Genomic DNA, 27,938 nt, shown 5'->3' with positions numbered 1-27,938 from the left:
CTGCGGCTGTGCCCAATACATCTTCAGACCTGGCTGCACACACACCTCTGCCTCAGAAACCGCTGGGCAACCATCTGGCTGTGTGCTGATGGATGCTGTTCTGGAGTCACAAAATACAATAGTGGATGCTGTAAGAGATGTGACCAATGAACTAAGGACTATAAGGGCTGTACTATGTGATATTGACTACAAATTAAATGAATTGGTTAAAAAAATCTGATTACTTCTTTTTACATTCTGCTAATTACATTCATATGAAGTTGTAACCTTGTCCGATTTGGCTGATCATTTGGTGGGTCAGGGTTAGGTTCATCATACCGCATCTCTTTGGGTACAGGTAATCCACGATTGTATGCCATATTATGCAGCACGCTATATGCTTGCACAGTGTGACACACTTTCTGTAGACTATTGAGCAGCACATTAATGGCGTGGAAATACTTTCTATTTACATAAGCAAAATTCATTCTCTGAGGGCTCCTTTATTGTTTAGTGTCGGCACCAAGCGCCACAATGGATAGATTCTGTGGTATTTACTTTGCTTTTTAAGGTGACTTGCTATCTTTTAAAGTACTGTTTGCCTTTTGGCTCACTTTGGAAAAAAAATAGCAATGTGCGTGCAGCTGACTGCTATGATTACATTTGGAATACCGGATCTTGGTGCAAATTGTGCTTTGAAGTTTCCAGTTTCAACCACGGTGTAAGGAAATCTTACATATCTCTATGACAAGTGGATAATACCATCCTATACAGCTGGCATGGCATGACTCAGTGATGTTTGTAAAATACCAGATCAATCAGCAAGTTCACATTAAAAAGCTCCTGTGGCTAAAAACCTGAAAGGACAGAACTTGCAAAAGAGAAGGTACAGCATTGCTCAAAGTCTGCTTTTGTAAAGCCAACCCCAGTTCGGCACAAAGCTTCAAGAGGTTAGCTCATGGAAATCAAAATCAACTTAGAAGCCAACGATCATCATCTATAAATATGCACTCTCTTCTAATTCTTCCATTTGCGATGTCTTCTGACAAAACTAAAGCGGCTATGGTAATTGGAATAGTTTGGCCATTCTGTACACCATTATATTGTAACAGAATGATTACAGTCAAATGAATTAAATTTGTAAACGATATGCAATTAATTCTGGTGTATTTAAGAAATTCCATGTCACTGATGCAAATCTGAATAAAGGGAGTACGCACAGAAAGAGTATCACTGCCCTGATGCTGTGTGCTACCCGTTTGCAAAGCCAAGCAGAAAAGTGCATATGCACGGGGTGATGATAGTGTGAAAATGTGCATAGCTTTACGCCAAGTTTAGTATTTATACATCTCAAAGTGTGCATCGAAAGAGGCATGCGCAACATTTATGTACATACGCACTGTTTATACATGAGGCCCTTAGTCTACTGTTCTATGAACAGTGCTGAGGGTCAGAAAAAAAGAAGTGAAGAGTGAGGAAGTATTTAACTCGTTTTGCATTGTGATGTACCTGGCAAGGCTGATTGAAATAACATGCTTGCAATTTTTTTTTTTTACAACTTGCTGCAAAAACGTTACCAGATCAGGGACAATGTTGGTGGATGAGTCTGTAACAACATGATGAGTCATGTCTGCTGAGGATTTATGAGTTAGCAGATGAGACAACGAGGCACTGCAGTATGGAGAGGACTTGGGCAGCATGGCTTCTCTGTGGACACCAGCTGAGGTGGCTGAGAGAGAAAGAGATGCAGTGCATTTTGTGACAGAGAGATGGGAGCAGAGTTGGAGAGGAGTTGCAGAGTGCTTTGAATCAGATTCAATGAGGCGACTGTGCTGTGTTGGTCAAGGCTCTCTATGGGCTTCATAAGAGGGATTTTCCTTGGTAATGGCGAGGATAAGTTACATCAAAGAGAAAATTTTAAAGTCAGTATTTTTTCTTATTTTATACACTTGTGGACACAATTGTTTTAAAGAGTATTTATTTATTCTTTTAAACTTTATGCAGTGTTGGCATTTTAATTCTTTGTGTTTTAAATAAATATTACACAATCTTTTTGCACAAGAAAGTCATGTTTGCCTCCTCACTTGATCTAGCCCATCTCAGTCATGACTACACACAGTATGTCCCAGGGTAGGATGGTTGCACATTCCAGCATTCTCCTCTTAGTCTCCAAGAAGGCCAAATACCCTGACCCAATTATCAAAACGTAAACGCAGACAGCAATCATAATGCTCCCCTTAACTCGCAGTCACAGGGAGGCAACCCTCTTTCTTTCTGGGGTAAACTCCAACATACACACACTGAATCTAGAAGCTATAAATAAGCCCCCATTTATCTGCCTCTCCCTTCATGGGCAACTGAAGACTGGAATAGAGTCCAACCCTTCTGCAGGAATTTGGTTTCAGAGTTAAGGTGAGCCTGACTATAGCTAGATGGTACCCCTCTACTGTCTGCACCAGCTCTAGCTCCTTTCCCTCCAGAGGGATCACATTCCATATTCAAGACAACTTGCTCCCTTGACGGACTGGGTGCCAGCATTTCTGGGCCAGTATACTCATTGATGTGTCTGCAAGGCATGCTGGAGATTGCAGTCCAGTAGGGCAACCCTGCTGGGGTTCATAGGCACAGATGGGTGAGCTGCTGGGGAGGACTGTCTTTGCTTTCAGGGACTTCTGCCTGACCTAGGAGTACTTCTTCCTCCTATATATCCTCTAATATATAGTATATAATTATGGTAATGAATTTCACTCAATCAGTGCTTTCTTCACGGCTAATAATTACCTGCATTATCAAAAGATTATCAAAAGATGTTTTACACTTCATTTTCCCTCTGCATATTCTGGTGTGGGCTGCAGTTGTAACAAATCAAGCCAGACATCCTAGGCCACCTTAATCCTTAGCAACTTCTTATATGTCTTTTTGGGAAATTTCAGAAGCTACAGAACCAATAGAGAGATGTAATCCTACAAGCATGGCTTGGTTCTGCTAGTGAGTCTTTATTCACTGGGCTATATCTGGTACATGTGCTCCCAATGGAGGATAGCCAAGGTGCAGTCTTCCTACATGTCCAAACTGCATCAACTGGCTTCTGTTTATCTGTAGTAGGAGTCATCATTTTAAGTTTCACCTATATTACTTAGCTCCTTACCCTAAAATGCATTATAATTTAAACAAAATTACAATATGTAATCAAATATACAACTGATCAGTATAAAAGTTTATTCCTGATGCCCCCAACAGGTCGTATTATTATAGAATCAGTAACAAATGATCAGGTGACCCATGGGAATACTGGAACTGACTGGGAGTTCTAGCAATCGAAAGTATTTGATACTGTCCTAAGTGCCATTTAAATAAAAAATGAATGGTACATTTTATATATTATATGTAGAAAAAAAAAGAAAAAAATGAAATTACCTAGTGCAACTCTGATTTATATCAATAACAATGAATAAATATGTTGCATTTATCTTTTGTGTTACAAAAGTGGGTTAACACTACTGTTTCATGGCTATATAATTACTGGTTTGAATCCAGGCTTAGTTGCTGTATTGAATTTGGATATTCTGCGAATGTACATGTGGGCTTTATGCTTGATTCTTCTGTTTTCTTTTAGATTGATTTGGATTAAACTTTAAATTGGCCTAGTATGAGTGAATATGCCTTGTGATCTCTTGTTGCTATGTCCAGGGCTTGTTATCAGTGCTGTTGAGATACACAGAACCACTCTGTGACTAAGACATAGAAATGTGGTTTAGACCAGTGCTCCGCAACCTTTTCTCACCTACGACACACCAAAGTTCTTCCTAGAATTCCGCGGCACATCAAAAGCCAAAATATATAGCAGTGGCGTAGCTGGGGGGGGGTCGGGGGGGCTATATGGGGGTGTGGTCCGCTCCGAGCGCCAGCTATTTAGGGGCGTCCAAACTACGGTAGTTTCCTTTTTTTTTTTTTGTTCCTTGAGGAGGCGCAAAAAAAATTGCTTTCAGCTTTGGGCCGTCAAATTTTTCACCGCCCCGGGCAACATGATCTCCAGCTACGCTACCGATATATAGATATTAATTTAATACACAAATTTTACAATTAATTTTCATTTTTTATTGTAAGTATACATTTATTATAAGTATACATACATAAAAACTATACTATATTTACTTTTATGCAATCTTAATAATTATTATAACATAATGACTGATTAATGTGAAGGGCGGCACGGTGGCGCAGTGGGTAGCGCTGCTGCCTCGCAGTTGGGATATCTGGGGACCTGGGTTCGCTTCCCTGGTCCTCCCTGCGTGGAGTTTGCATGTTCTCCCCGTGTCTGCGTGGGTTTCCTCCGGGCGCTCCGGTTTCCTCCCACAGTCCAAAAACATGCAGGTTAGGTGGATTGGCGATTCTAAATTGGCCCTAGTGTGTGCTTGGTGTGTGGGTGTGTTTGTGTGTGTCCTGCGGTGGGTTGGCACCCTGCCCGGGATTGTTTCCTGCCTTGTGCCCTGTGTTGGCTGGGATTGGCTCCAGCAGACCCCCGTGACCCTGTGTTCGGATTCAGCGGGTTGGAAAATGGATGGATGGATGGATGATTAATGTGATACCTGCGCTTGTTTCAATGAACACAAAAGTTTTATATTCGGCTCAATATTTGACAGTGCAACCCGAAGTTCTTGGTCAAGATCTTTTAAGAATGACCGCTTATCATTTTTAATTAACACAAGAGTTGTTTGTCTTTTTTGGCGTAACTGGGATGGTTTGAATTTAGATGGCGATTTAGTTTACTGGGTGCCATTGCCTCGTTTGATAGCTGATCGCCGCAAATGATGCATTGTGGCTTTGGAGCCGTTTCGTCACCACACCACGAGAATCCATATCGAATGTAGTCTTCGTTGTACTTCCATTTCACAATCTTCTTTGTTTTTTTTGCAACACTTGTGCTGGGTTCTTCATCATCTGTACGTGAAGACGAATCTTTTCCACGTAAAAATTTATCCATATTTAAAGGGGTATAAAACTAAATATGAATCACATGAAGAACGTTAACCATACACAATTCAGCAACACAACTAACAGTAATGAATGATAACTACTGTCGCAAGACGAGTGAATGCGACGTAGCACGACTAACACGTCGGTTTGAATTGAATCTAGGTGAGGGCACGGAGCGCTCTGCCTATCAAAGCATACTACGGAGTTGTCTGGCGACTACGTAGGGCCTACGTCGTAGGCGACAGGCGCCAGGCGATGGGATTTATTATTTCAGAGAAAAGACACATACAATTATGAAACCTTTAAAAGGCTATTTACGCGAATATTTCATTGCACGTATTCTCGTTATTGTGTTTCTAAGGAGGACCGTTGAAATATTATTTAGTTAGAAAATTGTCTTATTTGACCGCGTCACACCTGTATCGGCTCAAGGCACACCAGTGTGCCGTGGCACACCGGTTGCGGAGCACTGGTTTAGACATCCATCCATCCATCCATTGTCTCCCGCTTATCCGAGGTCGGGTCGCGGGGGCAGCAGCTTGAGCAGAGATGCCCAGACTTCCCTCTCCCCGGCCACTTCTTCTAGCTCTTCCGGGAGAATCCCAAGGCGTTCCCAGGCCAGTCGAGAGACATAGTCCCTCCAGCGTGTCCTGGGTCTTCCCCGGGGCCTCCTCCCGGTTGGACGTGCCCGGAACACCTCACCAGGGAGGCGTCCAGGAGGCATCCTGATCAGATGCCCGAGCCACCTCATCTGACTCCTCTCGATGCGGAGGAGCAGCGGCTCTACTCTGAGCCCCTCCCGGATGACTGAGCTTCTCACCCTATCTTTAAGGGAAAGCCCAGACACCCTGCGGAGGAAACTCATTTCAGCCGCTTGTATTCGCGATCTCGTTCTTTCGGTCACTACCCATAGTTCATGACCATAGGTGAGGGTAGGAACATAGATTGACTGGTAAATTGAGAGCTTCGCCTTGCGGCTCAGCTCCTTTTTCACCACGACAGACCGATGCAGCGCCCGCATTACTGCGGATGCCGCACCGATCCGCCTGTCGATCTCACGCTCCATTCTTCCCTCACTCGTGAACAAGATCCCGAGATACTTGAACTCCTCCACTTGAAGCAGGATCTCGCTACCAACCCTGAGAGGGCACTCCACCCTTTTCCGGCTGAGGACCATGGTCTCGGATTTGGAGGTGCTGATTCTCATCCCAGCCGCTTCACACTCGGCTGCGAACCGATCCAGAGAGAGCTGAAGATCACGGCCTGATGAAGCAAACAGGACAACATCATCTGCAAAAAGCAGTGACCCAATCCTGAGCCCACCAAACCGGACCCCCTCAACGCCCTGGCTGCGCCTAGAAATTCTGTCCATAAAAGTTATGAACAGAATCGGTGACAAAGGGCAGCCCTGGCGGAGTCCAACTCTCACTGGAAACGGGTTCGACTTACTGCCGGCAATGCGGACCAAGCTCTGGCACCGATCGTACAGGGGACCGAACAGCCCTTATCAGGGGGGCCGGTACCCCATACTCTCGGAGTACCCCCCACAGGATTCCCCGAGGGACACGGTCGAATGCCTTTTCCAAGTCCACAAAACACATGTAGACTGGTTGGGCAAACTCCCATGCACCCTCCAGGACCCTGCTAAGGGTATAGAGCTGGTCCACTGTTCCGCGACCAGGACGAAAACCACACTGTTCCTCCTGAATCCGAGGCTCGACTATCCGACGGACCCTCCTCTCCAGGACCCCTGAATAAACTTTTCCAGGGAGGCTGAGGAGTGTGATCCCTCTGTAGTTGGAACACACCCTCCGGTCCCCCTTCTTAAAGAGGGGGACCACCACCCCAGTCTGCCAATCCAGAGGCACTGTCCCTGATGTCCATGCGATGTTGCAGAGGCGTGTCAACCAAGACAGTCCTACAACATCCAGAGCCTTGAGGAACTGGTTTAGACAATGTAATCATATTTGCTAGAAACTTGTATTTCACATATTTTACTACACCAGAACTAATATTTGACCCTTTGAAGAGCATAAAATACTCATGTCCATTGCGTTTGCATATTCTTGCTTATTATGTAATATATATATATATAGGAGGATAGAAGTATCCACCAAATCTACCAGGAAGGTTTCATTGAATTTTCTAACGTATCCAGAACACGGTTTCTTAGCTGGGGATGTTTGGTCCTCTAGGGGTCTCTGAGAGCTACTAAAGGGTCCTTGCGGGCATGAACATTTAAAAAAAAAGATAGAATATTCCCACAGATATGAAAATGACAACATATATAATTGGGTAAGAATAGTTTTATAAACAAAGTGCTTGCCTTGTTTCAGAAATTGTCTTCCTAGGAAATCACATTCAGAGCTTTTATTGGCCTTTATCTAGGCACAAATCCACCTTACCGGTAAGCAAACCTCGTAAGTGCTCAAAATAGTAAGATTACACACACTGGAAGAGTGCAATGGACAAAACTGTAATATGTTCATGCTTTTATATTGTCTGTTGGCAACACAATTCATCCTTAACCACAAAATTAACAAGTCACCTATTCACAGCAGACATAAGGATAAACAGAGGACATTTTCTGAACATAAGGTGTAAGAACTGAGCCAAAATGAAAGATACAACAACTGCGAATAAGAGACTGTTAATTATACCATACTGTATATTGTGGCACAAAAAATAGCACAACAGAAATAGGTTCGTACATTAATGCTAGGAGATTTTGTCAGAGAATTATTTGTGGAGGAAATGCCAAGAAACTGCAAACAAATACCTATGAAAAGCAACACTGTTCATATATGACCAGAGATATAGCTGTGTAATACACTGCTTGCATTCATCAAAATATCTTTGCATTTCATTTGAAATGAGGCAAGAGACATATCAAAAATATCCACAAAGAGTGGGAAAATGAGATAGAAGATTTTCTGTGCTGTAAAGAGTTGAAGACTAAAATGGCAAAAGAAATATTTAATATACTTGATTATTTCATGGTGTTAAGAATAAGCTGGGCTAATTGTATTGGAGTATGCTCAGATAAAGGTGTAGCAATGATGGGCAAGCATTTGAGGGTAGTGAAAAGGATAAAAGCAATTGCCCACATGCAATTTCCACCCATTGCTTTTTACACAGTGATGCATTTGCCACATTTGTGCATGCTCTTTATTTGATTTGTTTGTCAGTGCTCTTTGCTTGATTCCAGAAAATTCAAAATGATGTCCTCAGGGTATGTAAGCTGTGCAAAATGCATTTTCCTGAAATTGGAAATTTAAATGAATATATTCTAAAAAAACATAACATACCATATGAGTTGAAAGACTGTTATGTAACTGCATATTTGATCAGAACTGGGCACAAGTTTGATTCTAGAAAATGTATAATGTAGCTCCTCATGGATAGCTTAGGAAACACTCAAATAAGAATGCTACCTTTAAAAAATAAATTATAAGTGATTGGGAAATACATATAGCTAAATTCCCCTGATAATATGAGGTACCTAAACAGAAAAATACTACCTGGCCTTCACACCATTCTGTATATTTAACAATATATTATTAAGCTATAGTAAGTTATACTAAATGTAATTTAATCAAAGAATTGTATCTAAAGTTAACAAGGAAAACATTTTGATACCACAGTTTAACTCTATTCCTCTACTTCACATTACATAAGCACAATAGTATAAGAAATATTGTAACAGCGTTAAAATATGTATATTGGCTAAATCTTAAAAAAATGGCAAAATATTTTAATTATATGCTATGTATTCCCTTGAATAAAATTGTTGGACATTATAACTGGTACCACTTCTAAAGAGAGTTAATATCAGTAATCAAACAAGCAAACCTGACATATTAAAAGAAACAATAGTCAAACTAAACAAGTTTTATTTTTGTACAAAACCACAGTGAAAATTAATATGTTTTTCAGTACTTGTCAAATAAATTGTTTTATCTTGTTTGCGTAACCACTCCTCTATGGCTGACTTGACATCCTTATAATTAGCATAGCATGTCCCATGAAAATTACCTTAACAGGTAGTAGACACATAGGGCTAGGTTTATAGAATAGCATACAGTGCATCCAGAAAGTATTCACAGCGCATCACTTTTTCCACATTTTGTTATGTTACAGCCTTATTCCAAAATGGATTAAATTCATTTTTTTCCTCAGAATTCTATACACAACACCCCATAATGACAACATGAAAAACGTTTACTTGAGATTTTTGCAAATTTATTAAAAATAAAAAAATTGAGAAAGCACATGTACATAAGTATTCACAGCCTTTGCCATGAAGCTCAAAATTGAGCTCAGGAGCATCCTATTTCCCCTGATCATCCTTGAGATGTTTCTGCAGCTTAATTGGAGTCCACCTGTGGCAAATTCAGTTGATTGGACATGATTTGGAAACACACTCACCTGTCTATATAAGGTCCCACAGTTGACAGTTCATGTCAGAGCACAAACCAAGCATGAAGTCAAAGGAATTGTCTGTAGACCTCCGAGACAGGATTGTCTCGAGGCACAAATCTGGGGAAGGTTACAGAAAAATTTCTGCTGCTTTGAAGGTCCCAATGAGCACAGTGGCCTCCATCATCCATAAGTGGAAGAAGTTTGAAACCACCAGGACTCTTCCTAGAGCTGGCCGGCCATCTAAACTGAGCGATCGGGGGAGAAGGGCCTTAGTCAGGGAGGTGACCAAGAACCCGATGGTCACTCTGTCAGAGCTCCAGAGGTCCTCTGTGGAAAGAGGAGAACCTTCCAGAAGGACAACCATCTCCGCAGCAATCCACCAATCAGGCCTGTATGGTAGAGTGGCCAGACGGAAGCCACTCCTTAGTAAAAGGCACATGGCAGCCCGCCTGGAGTTTGCCAAAAGGCACCTGAAGGACTCTCAGACCATGAGAAAGAAAATTCTCTGGTCTGATGAGACAAAGATTTTACTCTTTGGTGTGAATGCCTGGCGTCACGTTTGGAGGAAACCAGGTACCGCTCATGACCAGGCCAATACCATCCCTACAGTGAAGCATGGTGGTGGCAGCATCATGCTGTGGGGATGTTTTTCAGCGGCAGGGACTGGGAGACTAGTCAGGATAAAGGGAAAGATGAATGCAGCAATGTACAGAGACATCCTGGATGAAAACCTGCTCCAGAGCGCTCTTTACCTCAGACTGGGGCGACGGTTCATCTTTCAGCAGGACAACGACCCTAAGCATACTGCCAAGATATCAAAGGAGTGGCTTCAGGACAACACTGTGAATGTCCTCGAGTGGCCCAGCCAGAGCCCAGATTTGAATCCGATTGAACATCTCTGGAGAGATCTTAAAATAGCTGTGCACCGACGCTTCCCATCCAACCTGATGGAGCTTGAGAGGTGCTGCAAAGAGGAATGGGCGAAACTGGCCAAGGATAGGTGTGCCAAGCTTGTGGTATCATATTCAAAAAGACTTGAGGCTGGAATTGCTGCCAAAGGTGCATTGACAAAGTATTGAGCAAAGGCTATGAATACTTATGTACATGGGATTTTTTTTTTTATTTTTAATAAATTTGCAAAAACCTCAAGTAAACTTTTTTCACATTGTCATTATGGGGTGTTGTGTGTAGAATTCTGAGGGAAAAAAAATGAATTTAATCCATTTTGGAATAAGGCTGTAACAAAATGTGGAAAAAGTGATGTGCTGTGAATACTTTCTGGATGCACTGTATGTATGATATCTCTTTGAAACCACAGTTTTGCAAAGTATTATGAAGCAGAAGGGAATGGTTGACAGCTTTTCTGAACACTTTACGTGATAGACAGTCAAAAACACCAAAGTAGCACACAGCATAATATTGAACAGTTATGTGGGCCTTTTGAGAAATGTAATCAAGATCTACTTCACCTTTCACATCATGTAAAATTGTGGACATGATAATGCTGACACTGCTTTCAACTCCCCAAATCTTAAATGCTTCTTAAATTTCGTTAGCCCAGGATTATTTTTAGAACACTGGATGTGCTAATGCTTCGTTTCTAAAGTAAACATTCTTTATACCCAATGTATGCAGACCTTTATGTTTAATTATTAATGAAGATTACATTAGTGTTTGCTACCTTATGCACCTCATTTTCCAGTACTATTTATTCAATGGTGGCAACTTTTTCTTCAGTTACTGATATCTAAGGCCGACCAGACTTTTAGTCACCTTCAAGAGACATTGTGTTATGACAGAAGTCTTTATCTAGTCTCTTGACTGAAGCATATGAAGGGGACTGGTCCTGGTACATGTTTACTAAGTAAGAACGGATCTCTGAATTCAGTGTACTCTAGTGTTTAAAAATCAAAGTACTGATTTGATAGCTCTCAGTATCCATGTTGTCTTGATTGTAAAACAAGAAAACTATACTGGAAAGTACAAGTGCTAGATAATTGAAAGAGCTAATCTTTGGCATTTTAAAGACTCCTTTCAGGTTCAGAATCAAAATATTGTGTGCAAGTGTGCATATATAGGAAATCAATGTGCCTGCAGAAAACTCCATATAGGAGGTGAGTTGTGTGTGAAATTTGAAACCCAAGTCCCTGAAGCTATTAGGCAAAAACTCAAGCCAATATTATATTTAAAATATGTAAATTGAAATGTGTGTGATCTTAATGATAATCTGTATTGCACATTTTCTTAAAATTGCTTTATATATTAAAACTTTTGTTGGTGTGTTATCCATGAGTGGCTTAGTAGTGATCTGTAGGAAATATACTAACCCTGATTTTTCAGCTGTTCAATTCATTCCATTTACTAAATCCAACATCTTAGAAGAAGTGACCCTTTTTGTCAGTTTTGTCTGTAACTGTGGCAGTACTTCTGTGGTTCATTGAAAATATTTCTTTCAGTTCCTTAAATACTACTGATTAATGTTTATGTACTTGTTATTAGAGAAAAGCCAAATGACACCTTTTATTGGCTAACTAAAAAGATTACAATATGCAAGCTTTTGAGGTAACTCAGGCCCCTTCTTCAGGCAAGATTGACTTTTCTCTACATTCATAATGGCTAACACAGTACAACACCCTTGTACTTGTTATTTAAAGCTCATGAATCCAGATAGTTACACACATTTTGCTACACATATTAGCCTCTTTTAGTATGTTCTACAAGTTTATTGCTACCAGTAAAACATTGCTAATAATACAGGAGTGGAAGAGAACGAAAGGTTCTGATTCATGACTCTTGAGGTAGGTTTTTACCTGTGTACATTTAGGATTAATGACAGAGGTGGTGGCAGCGGGTATATCTACAAAGTGTGGGTGTTGGTTTCGTTTCTAGAAATGGCTCCTTTAATTTCAACAAGCGAGCTCTCACACTGTTCTTATTATGACTAGCCATGTATTTTCAGTCTCTGAGCCGCCCCCATACGCCCAGAGTTCACTGAAAGGCGTTTCCACAAAGTACATTCTACGGGAACCTGGGTGTTACTTTTCAGTAAACTCGCCTCTTCTTTTTCTGTTCTGTCTTTTTTTTCCTGTTTTCATTTTTCCTCCACACACCAAAATAGGAACAAGCTTCTATTATGATTATATGTTTCTTTTGTCACCCATAATCCCCTGGTAGCTATGGTAAATGTTTGAAGCATACCTGATCCAGACATCAGGTAAAAGATAAAGTTTTTTTCATTTTTAAAAGTAAAGACCAAAACAATGTTCCACAAGCAGAAAAGACGTAATGCCAGAGCAGTTAAGACTGCTTCTCTTCCACCCCTCAGTCTTTGTCAAATTGAGGCTACACTCCTTCTCTTTGAATCCTTTATTGTGTTACTCTAATTCTATACTTAATCATTTATAAGGCTGGTGCTCAATTTTATTGTGTCAAGAGGCTTCCATATAGTATTTTTTCCATATATCCTTACCCCATACTGCACCCATAATTCATAAACACTTTTAATGGGTTCTGTTTCTATTTGCTCTCTTCTATGACTGCCAAGGCTTCTTTTCTTACCTCATTATATGTCTGTTACTATATTAGGGGCTGAGCAGTAAGTGCTGACCCAATGCATATCCTCTAGCTTTCTCCCTACACAAAATCTAGGTAATCCCCAAAATACATAATAAGACCACTTGGCCATAGGGGTCCCTACTGTCTATCACATTTAAGGTTTTGTTTGTGTTGTATTCTATGCAAAATGATACAACTTTTTACCTGTCAGAGCACTCCTGAGCATCATGAACTTGCAAAACTACATAATGTTTCTCAAAAACAAATATTTCTGTGCCTTTATCAGTTAAGTTTAACTTTTTATAAATGTGTAAGTCTGTAATTTATTCAAAAGAAATATATGGTCAAAATGAATATTTTTCCAGGTTAACATAATAAATTATCTGTCTACTTTATTCATTGTTAGGATATAATTAAAGGAGAAAATACCACAGGAAAAGGTAAATTAAATGGAAACAAAAGAGAGTTAAGAACTTAGAATTATTGCAAAAATATGAGTACAGTATTTCTAAATTTCATGTGATGTAAATTTCATATTACTACTCTTTTCTAAATGCAGAATAAGTGTAGGTAAGAAATGACCAGCTAAATAAACAATGGGATCAATTAGAGGTAAAATGACTCACTGATTGTGAAAGTGGTTGGAACAAAAGCCTTCAGCCACAGGAGTTCCCCAGAACTCAGATTCTAAACCACTGTCCAAATGGTTCAGATGACTCAGTTAGGCATACAAAGTGTTTATTGAAATATACTATAATATTTAACAAACATTTGCTAAAAATAATTCTTTATACAGTATACAGCATATGTCAAAGCATCTGCCAAGGCAAATACAGTTTCTCATAAAGTACTTATATAGCAAATATACAGCATGTGTCAGTTCATTTTCTATTCTTACTGTTTTATAGGTTGATGGAGTAAACAAAACCTAACCAGCAACTACAGGGTACAAGGCAGGATCAGTCCCTGGACAGGGTGAAGTAAAGCATTAAATGGTTTGGACCTTATTTACTTAACTCTTCTTGTTAATATATACAGTATAAACCAGAGTGGGGCGGCACGGTGGCGCAGTGGGTAGCGCTGCTGCCTCGCAGTTGGGAGACCTGGGGACCCGGGTTCGCTTCCCGGGTCCTCCCTGCGTGGAGTTTGCATGTTCTCCCCGTGTCTGCGTGGGTTTCCTCCGGGCGCTCCGGTTTCCTCCCACAGTCCAAAGACATGCAGATTAGGTGGATTGGCGATTCTAACTTGGCCCTAGTGTGTGCTTGGTGTGTGGGTGTGTTTGTGTGTGTCCTGCGGTGGGTTGGCACCCTGCCCAGGATTGGTTCCCTGCCTTGTGCCCTGTGTTGGCTGGGATTGGCTCCAGCAGACCCCCGTGACCCTGTGTTTGGATTCAGCGGGTTGGAAAATGGATGGATGGATGGATAAACCAGAGTGTGCTTTATCATAAGACAGTGGATATTTGAAAAGGTAAATAAAGCTACTGTGGCAGGTTGAGCCTATAGCTACAGAATGATAAATGTGTAAGGGATACCCCATTCTTCTCAGCATTTAAATGAAGACATAACTTTAGACTAGCATACAATGGTTAGAACTTCTGATTAGGTGTTCATATTGCAATTTCATTTGTCAGTTGCCCAAAAAAAATGCTTGCCTGTTCACTTAGGTCATTTAGAACCATGACCTTGTCTATTACAACTGACTGTCGACTACACGCTGAGGTTTATTTTTCTCCAGGAATTCTTTTAATTAATTTTTTTGTTTTTTCTCCTCTGTCATTAACAGGTTATATCTCAATTATGATGTTGATAGGCTTACATTGCCATGATTTATTTATGTTAATCATAGATTGCCCCAGTTTTACTGAGTATCTATATATATAATTCACTAAGCCGCCGACAAGTAAGACACTCATGGCACACGCAGGACGGAGCCACGCCCACCAACTGTAAGACCATTGGATACAACGACAACTCGCAGAGCCACGTCCACCAACTCGGACGCGACGATTCGGAAAACATGGCGTTATTTATGTTCGTCTGTGGTAGAGTCCACATGCACTTCTGAGCCACGTTGACCGATGTTTCTCGCGGATGTGAATCGCTGTATGTAGCGTCTAAAAAAGTTTGCAAGGGGTATCCCATGGGATCCTTAAAACAATCCTTTAAAGCTGAGGTTAAAACACAATGAAGGAAGCAGTCTTTAAAAACCAATAAGCCCTGTGCCTCTTTTTCATTAGCGTCTCACCTGCTTCACCGATGCAGGCCCTGCAACAGTCGAGACACTCTCTCAGCAGCTGAACTTCTCTGTGCCTGACTCCACTACTGTCAGTCGCCTGATTAAAAATGGCCTTTTGAAGGGGAGCTATGGACCCGCTATACCACAGGAACACATTGCCTTCGAGCCTGCTCTACCTCACTCGCTCGCACACTGCACAGGGGAGAAATGCCCGCAGCACGACTCCACCCGGAAACCGTTTCAGCCACACTTCCACACCCCTCGCTACACTGTAAGTGCGATGATTATTTATTTAAAAATGGCCTTTTGAAGGGGAGCTGTGGACCCGCTATACCACAGGATCACCTGTGACATTGCCTTCACATTGTTTTCCTTTTATTTCTGATCCCGTCGAGCAGATCAGACACCCAGGCAAACAACACTGAATAATCAATAGCTGCAACTACTTTGCCCGCCCCAACTCTTCACCTGAGTCGGTTTCGTCTGTGTTCAGCAGTGTTTCCCAAACTCGGTCCTGGTGAACCCCTGTGGCTGCAGGGTTTTGTTCCAACCAGATTCCTAATCATTAATGCCGGTGAAACTCATCCTGGATAAGTCGGTTTTTCAAACGCAGCCTTGTAACAGATTAGTCTAGCAGACTAGCTGGATGTAATAATCCGAGATGAATGCACACCCCCGCACTGAGTAAAAAGCCAATGTGTATTGAGTCTAGAAAACATGATCAGCAAGTCTTTGATAGGCTGCAACAAAATTATGAAAGTACGGGTGCATTTTTTTCACACAAGCTGTGTGTAAGTGTGTGTGTGGGTGGGTGGGTGTTAGTTAGTTAGTTAGTTAGTTAGTTAGTTAGTTAATTAGTTACTCAAAGGATTTCAAGATTTAATATGCACAAGCGGTAACACTGCAAAAGCAGTCCAAACCGTTACGGATTTTGCAAAATTTCATTTTTTTCCCTCTGCTTAAAAAATATTTTTAAAAATTGGCGTGATTATGCACGGGTTGGTATGCAGTGTGTAAAACAGTTTGTTTGTCGCGGATAATTTGTCTTTTATTTTTACACAAAGACAATTTCCTGTTAGATTGGCCTTTGTGATGACAATTAATAAGGCGCAGGACCAAACTTTCAAAAAGATATGCATGTATCTGCCAAAACCAGTTTTCAGTCACGGACAGTTGTATGTTGCTCTCTCCAGAGTTCCATCTTTTCATTCACTTACTGTTGTATCCTCAAAACCACACCTTTTAGACAACTGTGTCTTTCCGGAACTGTTCAGCAATAAATAAATGATTATGCAGCGTATGACTGCAGGAACACGTGTGAGCGAGTGAGCGACACACACACACACACATACAGGCGCGCGCGAGAGAGAGAGAGCACTGGACGCATAAGAATAATAATACTTCATTACATTGATATACCAGTGTTTTCAGTATTCAAAGCGCTATCCACACAGGGAGGAACTGGGAAGCGAACCCAACATCTTCCACAGTCTCCTTACTGCAAAGCAGCAACACTAGCACTGTGCTACAAGGCAGTTAAAGAATGCACCGGGCTCGATTTTGTTTTCACTTCTGTTTACAGCGATTTGGTCGTAGCGTGCATTATTGCAATGTTACTTTTCTTGGTGGCTTATTACATTACGGATGTTTCACATGTTCATTTTTTTCCCTGCGCTTAAAAGACATTAAAAAAGTTTTTCTCAACTGTGACTGTGGAACAACTCAGTACGCAAGCTATATTAAGCATCAACAACGAAGACTCACTACACCTTAATGAACAAGTGCTGAAACTTATCCCTACCGACGAAGTAACTTTCACCAGCATGGCCTCTATCGTCACAGACGATCCCGCTTTCAGTCACGGACAATTGTATGTTGCTCTCTCAAGAGGTCCATCTTTTCATTCACTCACAGTGGTATCCACAAACCCACCCCATTTGGACAACTGTGTCATTCAGGAAGTGTTCACCCATCAATACATAATTATGCGGCATATGCTACGCTGCGGGTTGGCTAGTTTAATATAAATTGGCTATTTATGTGTAGTCTAAGAATTTACTGTTAACACAATATAGTTGTAAATATGTACAAGAAACCTTAGTCTGAATTCAGTTAAGAGTTATGTCATTTTCTAATCTGCCTCATCCAGATCAGTGTTGCAGGGGGTGCTGGAGCCTGTCCCGGCTAGCATAGGGCACAAGGCAAGAACAAATCCTGGACAGAGCACCAGTCCATTGCAGGATGAACACATATGCACACACCTACACGCTTCAGCCAGTATGGCGTCACCAGTTCACTTAACCTGCATGTCTTTGGACAGTGGTAGGAAACTGGAACACCCACTGTTAAAGACCAAGAATTCATCTGTGCCATTCAATCAGTAAAAGGGATTTGATTTGTTAAGACTAAGGGGACAGTAGGCCTTTCATGGATACTTCTATGATAAAAAAATTGGAAAGAAAATGTATAGACATACAGATAGCCAATTGTAAATCCTGCAACTGTTTGAAATAACTTAATTTCAATTTTTCATATTCCTTCTACCTTCACATAAGAGTCTGAAGTCAATGTGAATGTTCATAAAACTGACAGCAAAACAAATGAATGTTAAAAGGATTCACTGATTTTGTGAAATGAGACTCAGTAACCTCAAAAACTAATGTATCCATACTAATCAATGACAAAAAATGTGAATTTTAAATTTTTATGACAATAATTACATCTAAAATTTGCAATGGCTCATGTCCCACCAGCAGATGTCAGTATTCCCTAATAAAATAACAAAGAATGTTCAGATGGTCATCATCTTCAAATTCAGAAATATTAAATTAATAATTGCTGTCCCTGAGGGTCAGGGGTGGCACAGTGGCATAAGCACCACCCTTCTACTACCATGAGCTGGATTAAGTATTTTTGAGAAGGTTATGTATATGTTAAATAGTGCATGTTTTTTTTTTAATTAGATGCTAATTTCTGCCATTTATTGAACCTTGTATATTTTTATTTTTGTGAGCCTGTATATTTTATGCCATGCTTTATATACTAAAATATTGATTGCACTCAATAACATTAGTCATAAAAAGCCTTATGCCCTTGTTCAGAGATTGGCATTTGTGATGAGCAAAACTGAAAACCATTCAGACAATCTTCAGTCTTCCCAGAGTTATTAGATTAATTACAAGAATACATAGCTTAACTTAAGAGGAAGCACTGAAGAAGCTAGGTTTTTTTGCCTTAAGCAAAAAGATACTAATCAGAGACTCTCATTAATAAGTTTTTGAATCGGATTTAGACCTTGCAAAAATGGAAGTCTAACAGAAATATATAAAATTTAGTGTTAAATAAAGTTTATGCTACTTTTTACTTTAAAATGTGTTCTGTAGGTGAAATCTGTCTCTACAAAATGTTGGAAGACAAATCATGAATATTGGACTAAACTGTTTCTGTAAATTGATGTGTGATTATATGAAGAACGTTTTTCACACAAAGAACTGCTTCCTTAGTAGTATTATTGAAGGGAGCTCCTTGGAATCTTAAATGTTATCTTGATTATTGGACTTGTTAGGCAAGAAGAAATGCTCATTTAACATTATGTCTGAATGGTCTACTCTCATTAAAACAATTCATTATGTTATTATTATAATGTTACATAGTGTTACATACCACATTTTCAGGTATATTGGACAGTCCATGAGATGTTCATAATAGAACAGAAAGTAGAGTAAGATAGGAGAATATTAAATATAAATGTAACACCTAAGTCCATCATTTGCAGAATGCAGTGTGTGTACATGCCGATCTAATATAAATACAGCCCTTGCATCACGTTTCACAAATTTACATTTTAATTGCTAACTGCTTTAGGTCACACTGATTCGTATGTCATGGTTATCTAGGACTTTAAACTACAAGAGTATTAGTTAAGTATTTATCTGTAGCTTTGTTTTTGTGCCTCAGATGAAACAAATGTGAAGAATTATATGCTGATTATATAAGCTACCTTAAGTGAAGATATTTACCAAATTAATCACAACTGATAATATTTTTCTCCAGATACATCTCAAATCTAAGTTGTCACCTTTACGTGAATGGTGGTGAGTGTGTATCTGGAGAAAACACATTAGAAAATATGGAGAACTTAAAACCAAAGAAAAAGGAAGAAGCTATGAGGCAGCAGTAGCACTAACCGCTGTACAACTCAAGTGAAAGCATTTCTATTATTCAGTTCACACATTTTCTTACAGGTGACTTTTTTGTTCTGCTTGTCTGGTGCTCATTCACCTCCTTCATTTTCTTTTCTCATGAGCCAGTCACTTTGAACAGTGAGGGCAGTATTGACCCACATGCTTTGTTGAAAATTTCTTACACTTTGAATATACCGTGCTTTTTTATTATTATTTTTGCTTTTTTTTTTCTTTAAATTGACACAAGAACATTTTAGGCCTATTAAAGAAATAAGAAAGGTACTTTTAAGACTAGGACACTAGTTGACTAGCCTAGAAATGATGTAATAGGAAGCAGAATATAAAATCCATATGTTTGTAACTGGCTGATTGGTGATAGGAGTTAAAATTCTGAATATTAAGATAGCTTTAAATAACCAAGCATATTTGTTTGTGCAACAACATATCACTCTTAGACTTTGTGATATGTGAGGGTGTTGCACTTAACTAAATCAGTGTACCATTGAGTGGTGGCCCAAGCATATTCACTTTACTATTTGCAGGCAAAAGCCCCCGACTGTGGTTGGTGTATATATAATTCACAAAAAAATGAACTCTTTATTTTCACAGAAACCTACATAAGAGCATGTTTTTACAAGATGCTTCATAATGCAATTATGTTAACATAGACATGTTTAGTGACTATTGTATAGCAGGTCTTTGAAAACTAGAGAAAAGACCAGAATTACAAGATCTCAGTTGTTTAACCCTTCAGTGTGATACAAGCAAGGGGGATGGGCAACGTGTGATTCTGAAATGAACACCTTTGTAGGTCATTAGGAGAATTTTAAATACTGTATTATAATAAAAAAAGCCTGTGAAGAAGTATTGTGTATATTATGCTTGGCCTGTGTCAGAGCTTTGGCAGCAGTACAACTAAACTGGCATAGCATTTATGAGGTACTGTATGTGTGTGTATCTAGTGATGGGTAGGCACCCTATCCAGGGCCAAGATGCTGTCTCCCAGTGACTCTGAAATGAGTAGACAGACAGATATAATCTTAGTTTAACTGGTGCCTAATCGAGGATTTTTTCTGCTTTGTGCCCAGTGCTGCAGTTCTGTAGTCTCCCTGCATCTTTGAAGTAGGCTAGGCAGATTTAATAATCACTGAATAGAAGGTCAATGGATTCAAACTGTTGATACTACAGGTAGGATTACTATTGAAAAATGAATTGCAGTAATTCAGTTAAGAAGAGATGAAGGGATGGTAGATCTTTTTCTATACTAGTGGAAGGTGGGAAAGATCAGACTCTGGCAGTATTTTGCATATGAAAGAAAAAGTCTAGTTAGTTGGGTGCTACAGAGATGTGCAGAGTTTTGGTAGGTGCAGCTTAAAGGCTGGTGGCAGTGAATAATGGGAAAATGTGCAAAAAACTGAGATCTAATATGTAGAATTTTAGCATTTTGAGTTGGGCTAGACATACCACAGCGGCACGGTGGCGCAGTGGGTAGCGCTGTTGCCTCGCAGTTGAGAGACCTGGGGACCCGGGTTCGCTTCCCGGGTCCTCCCTGCGTGGAGTTTGCATGTTCTCCCCGTGTCTGCGTGGGTTTCCTCCGGGCGCTCCGGTTTCCTCCCACAGTCGAAAGACATGCAGGTTAGGTGGATTGGCGATTCTAAATTGTGCTTGGTGTGTGAGTGTGTTTGTGTGTGTCCTGCGGTGGGTTGGCACCCTGCCCAGGATTGGTTCCCTGCCTTGTGCCCTGTGTTGGCTGGGATTGGCTCCAGCAGACCCCCGTGACCCTGTGTTCGGATTCAGCGGGTTGGGAAATGGATGGATGGATAGACATACCACAAGAAGCAATTCACTATTATTAGAGTTAAGTTGCAAGGTTGTTATCAGGCCTCCATGCACTGATGTCATTGGGGCAGGTGGTGACAGAACTAAATATAATGATCTTCTTGGGTTATTCTGTGAAATGTACTGTAATACAATTTAAACAGATTTAATTTCTCATGTTAATGGCTTTTACTGTATATTTTCTCATTGATTCATTATATTAATTTTCTTTATGTGAGTAAAACATTAGTCAGACCTCTATATTGCCAGTCTCAAAGAGAAGCAGGGATATGGAAAAGATGACTCAGAATTGCTTTTGCAAAAACAAGAAGAAGGACATTCTTCTTGCAGTATTCTAGCTTAATCCCACAGTCCACATTTCCATGGAGTTCTGTTTTTTTTTGTTTTTTTCGCTTATACATCTGTTATCTGTAAAGAGTTTGCCTAATTCAGGGTTGCTTTTTCAATCCAATCTAATTCAATGTACTACAATGGCTCATTTTTAATCACTTAACGTTAAAATTACAAAATCACTGAGAGTTGGCGGTCTTCTTTCTGGTAACATTCACTTCCTTTGTTATTTCTATTACTAAAGATCCAGACACTATTAACAATAAGCACCCTATAGACTAGTATGCTCTGTTCTTTGATATGACCCTCTTTAACTGTCTTTAAAGATAAACATCCCATGTTATATATTTTCACACATTGTATAACAGGAAAATAACCATTAATAGAAAAAGGCATCAAATGTACAAAATCATAACAGTCTTAAGATAGAACATATTTTACATTTAAATGTTCACAAGTTTTGCCATAATATTTGCCATACTGGTATTTTTTTTAATAGCCATATTTTTAATGTTACTAAATACAGGTTTTTTCTTAAAAAGAAAACATTTAGCCTCTGGAGAAGCATGACTTAAGCCATGTGCTTAGGGTCCAGAGAAGGTGATCAAGACATTGACTTCAAAGGTAATTTCAACAGTTTGTCTTAAAAATAGGTCATTTGTATCCAAGTGTTTAAAAGATATTCCTTTACCTGTAGGCTGGATCCTATTTGTCATTATTCTTTGAAAAAATTGAAGCTTTTTTAATGTGTATGAAGAATTTATAAGAAACTATAGTATAGACTAACCTGGCATTTGAAAGTGATGGTGACAGAGCAGTGATGGATCAAAGTGCTATGCAAAAACTAAGCATTTGCTGCAGCTATGGCAGCTTCATTGATTTCATGTTAAACGAGGAATGCAGAAGTGGTATTAACCCAGGAAATAAACCAGCAGGACTTTTTCTTGTCAATCAGTTGAATTCTTTCAAAACAAGAGTTGTAAAGTAAATGCCAAAACGTTCTACTCCATAAGAAAATAGGATTGTTCGAAAGAGCTAAAAGAGGCAATAATGCAGAAATAGCAAACTGACAACCCTAGTTCACATAATTTTGTGTCTTGCTAGAGTCAACAGTCACTTACTTACTGACTATCAAGTTCCAATGTGCAACAGAACTACCAGTATCTCATTTTATAGCAATCATTCACCACTCTCCTTGAGCTTTGCTGCAACAACACTCACATCAATTAATATCTTTAGCTTTTTAGTATTTATACAATACTTTATTTTTACTATACTTCTTTAAAACTTCAAGGAACAATTTATAAAAGGGGTGGCTAATAACTTACAACAATCCAAATCCCTGGTTCATATAGTGGCATAGTCATAGGCTAAGTCTGTACTCTGTACACCGATACAAAAAAGAAATAAACACTTTTTGGTATAAGAAATCCATGGTTGTTGCTTGTCTATTTTAAAAAATGTCAGTTTGTTTTAGGACATCTGCAGTAGAGCATTACTCAACTTGTCAAACACATGAAAAATCATTAAGTTCAGTTTTACCCGAAAGGCTCAAGAGGAACAATGCCTAATCAGGTCACCTTTAAAAAGTTTTAGTGCAAAGCTTAGTTCACAGCAAAAAAAGACAACACTTAGTCAACATTCTATAAATTTCACAGTACCTTGAATGTCATCAGAGGCAAGGGCAACCTTTGGCATGCTACACAGCCATGTTCCATGCCATCTTTGCCTGTGGATTAAGCCATTCCGTTGTGTTCCCACCAAAGAAATGCCTTCAGCAGACCATCAAGTTCTCTGCTTACGCCTACTAAACGTTAGACCCTAGAGAATGACAACTTCGGGTCTCACAGACAACTTTTGTAGTTACACTTGTGCTAAGGAATACTGGTGTGCAGGTGCTCCGTTGGCTTTCTTTCTCTCCTGACATTAAAACAGTAGCCAAATTTATAACACCCTTAATCATGCCCTTCTGCACTAAATGGATAACATCTATCAATTGCTTATTGAAAGATCATTAATTATGTGTGTCAAAGATGTCAAGCAGTAGTGGAAAGCAAGAAATGGTCATATGTGATATTGAAGGACTGCAAGTCACTTGCTGTTAATGTTCATATTGTTATTGGTTTCCTGTTGTTTTTGTTGTTATACTGTATAGTTTTCCAGTTATTCTCATTTGTTTATTGCTATTGTAGCAGTGAAGGTTGAAATTGCAGTCCAACAACAAGTTTTGTCTTACTTGTTTTCCATCAGTATTAATTTGACTGCTGCCTTTTTCAAAACAGCTTATTACAGTGTTATGATCCAATACTCTAACTTAGGATTTGAAGTTCAATACCTTAAGCACTGCAACAACCAACTGTTAAGTTTGTAGGTTTTCTCTGTTTCCACATGAATTTTCTCAGAATATTCCTATTTTTTACCCAACTACAAAGATGGACGTGTTAGGTATACTAGTCCACTACTACTTGTGAAGGTATATGGGAGTGTACTCTGCAATGGACTGGCATTCAAGTTTGATTTCTGTCTTATACTAAGTTCTTATGGAAGAGGTTCATGCTGACCAACAAGAATATTAGAATCAAATTTGCAAAATGAATGTTTAATATTTTTAAGTTTACAAATTTGTTCTATCTTTGGCTATGTGAAATAATTTTCCATCTCTATCATAACTTTAAATTCTAGAATAATAGAGTACCCAGAATTTAGTTAAGAATATGGAAGCTTTAGGCATGAGAAGACTATTTTGTCATTACAAACAAACCTAGTGTCCGAATTAGGTTTTTTTGTGATGCAGCAGACTGAAGACAAGAATAGCTGAACCCAAGTCCAGTCTCATTTTTAAAATGCCTGATTTATCCAGTCCCATGACTTATTGTAATCCCTAAAAGTTAACATGTGAAGAAGTTCATAATGTGTGAAGGAGTCCATAAACTTCTTTCAGTTAAGTCTGCCGTTCCTTTGCTTTATTCTGTTTCGACAGACATGGCTGAAATGAGTTGGGAAAAAAATAATTATTTGAAATTTGCAGATATCTAGTAGATGCAGAGTTAAAGGTAAACTAAGGACAGACAAAGGGAGAGACAGAGGGAGAGAGAGAATGAACACTAAAGACTGTTACCTGACATACATAGAACATTTTCTGCTGTTTTAGCAAGCTAAGTCATTTGATACAAAAGATCTTGAGAGCTTACAGAACTGCTATGATTGATATGTAATATGCAGCTTAATGTATTACCTGTAACATAATGCTACTTTTTAAAGATGGCTTGTTGTCAACAAACTGTTTAAAATGTACATTATCAAAAACTTTATCTGCTGTGCCCTGCAATCAATTTTGACAGTCAATGGTCACAAACTTGTCAGCTTTCAAATGCAGCCCTTACCATTTGTCCAAGTGACCTGTCAGAGGAAAGGGTGAAAGGTTTTCTATATGTGGTCATGCATAGAATAATGTGTATGAGGACATGCATATGGTATATATTGTATGTTTTGAGAAAGTGTTCCACTAAGTCCTTTGGGATTCACTTGATATGAGAAGTTAATTTTCTGTGTTATTAGTAGATAATGAAAGCCAAGTGTAGATCTTTTTGTCAGGCATTGTAATACCATTACCACCTTCACATGTACTGTGCATTTAGTGGTTTTCTATTTGGCAGTCTGGTCTGATCTTGACAGGAGTGAGCTGTCTACCATTTTGCCCTTGAGTCTTCCTGTCAGTGTCTGTTGTTAACATTCATTAGGCCACATTCACATGATGGGAGGGGCAAGGTAGTTAAAAGAAGGAGTTTGGCAAAGCCTTTCTGCTCTGGTATTGTGCGTTCTGCCTCTGTAAAAACCTCTTGTCAAGTTCCTTTGCCAATTCAGGTTTTGGGTGGTTATTGATCTTTATTATTGATTATTGATTTCCTTGACTGATTTTTAAAAACTTCTTCTTGTGTATTGCACTGTCTCTTGGATTATAGGCCTAAATAAAATGTAGGTTATTTTTTATGTCAGTTATATATACTGTCAAGCATGTTCGTCATGAGTGCACCATAACCTTGTTTCGCTCTGCCAGCGAATGCCTTAATGTGTTGCAGTCCAACAGGAAAGTCCGGGCCAATTGCTGCACTCACCATACTTCTTAATCTGTAAGTCAATCAGACCGGCATATAATGTGACAAGCACTGTCAAAAGCAATAGTTTAATTTTGGCCGCTGAATGTCACAGACTAAATTGGATAAATATCTACACATAGATCCTAAGCTCTCTTCTGAGACTAAAATCAATGTCACATTATGCAACTTCTAGTTGTGGGATATATCAAATTTGCTGATTGCAGTTGCTGAAGTTGTTGCCAGACCACAAAAATTTAAATGACTGAAAATCACTGCCCATGTCACATTTACCTTGCCCTTTTTTCTGAAAGCCAGTAGCATGCAACCTGAGCCATCTCTATATGAAGGTTAACAGCTATGGCAAGTTCAGCCACAATCTCTGCTTGTTTTTTTTTTTTTTTCTTTTTTCCATTCTGTCATGGCACGTAAAACATGAGACTTCAGACAGACAAATGTTTCTTATTTTTCATCACTGCATTCTTTGCGTTGTTCTTTTGGGTTAGGGCTCATTGGTTGTCAGCTGTCATGCACATAAAGCCCACCCCCACAAATAAAGACAAAATCAAACCTGGAGCAATTTGCAGATTAATTGGAGTGAGTTACTGAGTATGTCAAATTACATGACCAGCTTCATGGGAGCACACTACTGAATTATAGATAGATAGATAGATAGATAGATAGATAGATAGATAGATAGATAGATAGATAGATAGATAGATAGATAGATAGATAGATAGATAGATAGATAGATAGATAGATAGATAGATAGATAGATAGATAGATAGATAGATAGATAGATAGATACTTTATTAATCCCAATGGGAAATTCACATTCTCCTGCAGCAGTATAATGATACAATAAATATAATGTTAAATGTTAACTTTTACACCCCCGGATGGAATAGAAGAGTCACATAGTTTGGGGGAGGAACGATCTCCTCAATCTGTCAGTGGAGCAGGACAGTGACAGCAGTCTGTCGCTGAAGCTGCTCTTCTGTCTGGAGATGATACTATTTAGTGGATGCAGTGGATTCTCCATAATTGATAGGAGCCTGCTGAGCGCCCTTCGCTCTCCCACAGATGTTAAACTGTCCAGCTCCATGCCAACAATAGAGCTTGCCTTCCTCACCAGTTTGTCCAGGTGTGAGGTGTCCCTCTTCTTTATGCTGCCTCCCCAGCACACCACCGCATAGAAGAGGCCGCTCGTCACAACTGTCTAATAGAACATCTGCAGCATCTTATTACAGATGTTGAAGGACGCCAGCCTTCTAAGGAAGTATAGTCAGCTCTGTCCTTTCTTGCACAGTGCATCAGTATTGGCAGTCCAGTCTAATTTATCATCCAGCTGCACTCCCAAATATTTATAGGTCTGCACCATCTGCACACAGTCACCTTTGATGATCACGGGGTCTATGAGGGGCCTGGGCCTCCTAAAATCCACCACCAACTCTTCGGTTTTGCTGTTGTTCAGTTGTAGGTGGTTTGAGTCGCACCATTTAACAAAGTCATTGATTAGGTCCCTATACTCATCCTCCAGCCCATTCCTGATGCAGCCCAGGATAGCAGTGTCATCAGCGAATTTTCGCACATGGCAGGACTCCGAGTTGTATTGGAAGTCCGATGTATATAGGCTGAACAGGACTGGAGAAAGTACAGTCCCTTGTGGCGCTCCTGTGTTGCTGACCACAATGTCAGACATGCAGTTCCCAAGACGCACATACTGAGGTCTGTCTTTAAGATAGTCCACGATCCATGCCACCAGGTATGAATCTAATCCCATCTCTGTCAGCTTGTCCCTAAGGAGCAGAGGTTGGATTGTGTTGAAGGCGCTAGAGAAGTCTAGAAACATAATTCTTACAGCACCACTGCCTCTGTCCAAGTGAGAGAGGGATCTGTGTAGCATATAGATGATGGCATCCTCCGCTCCCACCTTCTCCTGATATGCAAACTGCAGAGGGTCAAGGACGTGTTGAACCTGTGGCCTAAGGTGGTGAAGCAGCAGCCTCTCCATGGTCTTCATCACATGTGATGTCAGAGCAACAGGCCGAAAGTCATTCAGCTCACTAGGACGTGATACCTTTGGGACTGGGGTGATACAAGATGTTTTCCAAAGCCTCGGGACTCTGCCCTGTTCCAGGCTCAGGTTGAAGATGCGCTATAGAGGACCCCAGCTCCGATGCACAGACCTTCAGCAGTCGTGGCGAATGCTATGGACACTCAAAGATTATGTAAATGGATACAATTGAGACTCATTGGAAAAGTCATGTAAAGTGACATAGCCTTAATGCCTTTCAGTTCTCCCTTTGTACAGTAACTCATC

The sequence above is a fragment of the Erpetoichthys calabaricus genome, chromosome 14 (assembly GCF_900747795.2).
Source record: "Erpetoichthys calabaricus chromosome 14, fErpCal1.3, whole genome shotgun sequence".
Lineage (NCBI taxonomy): Eukaryota > Metazoa > Chordata > Cladistia > Polypteriformes > Polypteridae > Erpetoichthys > Erpetoichthys calabaricus.
Note: the sequence above shows the minus strand (reverse complement) of the source record.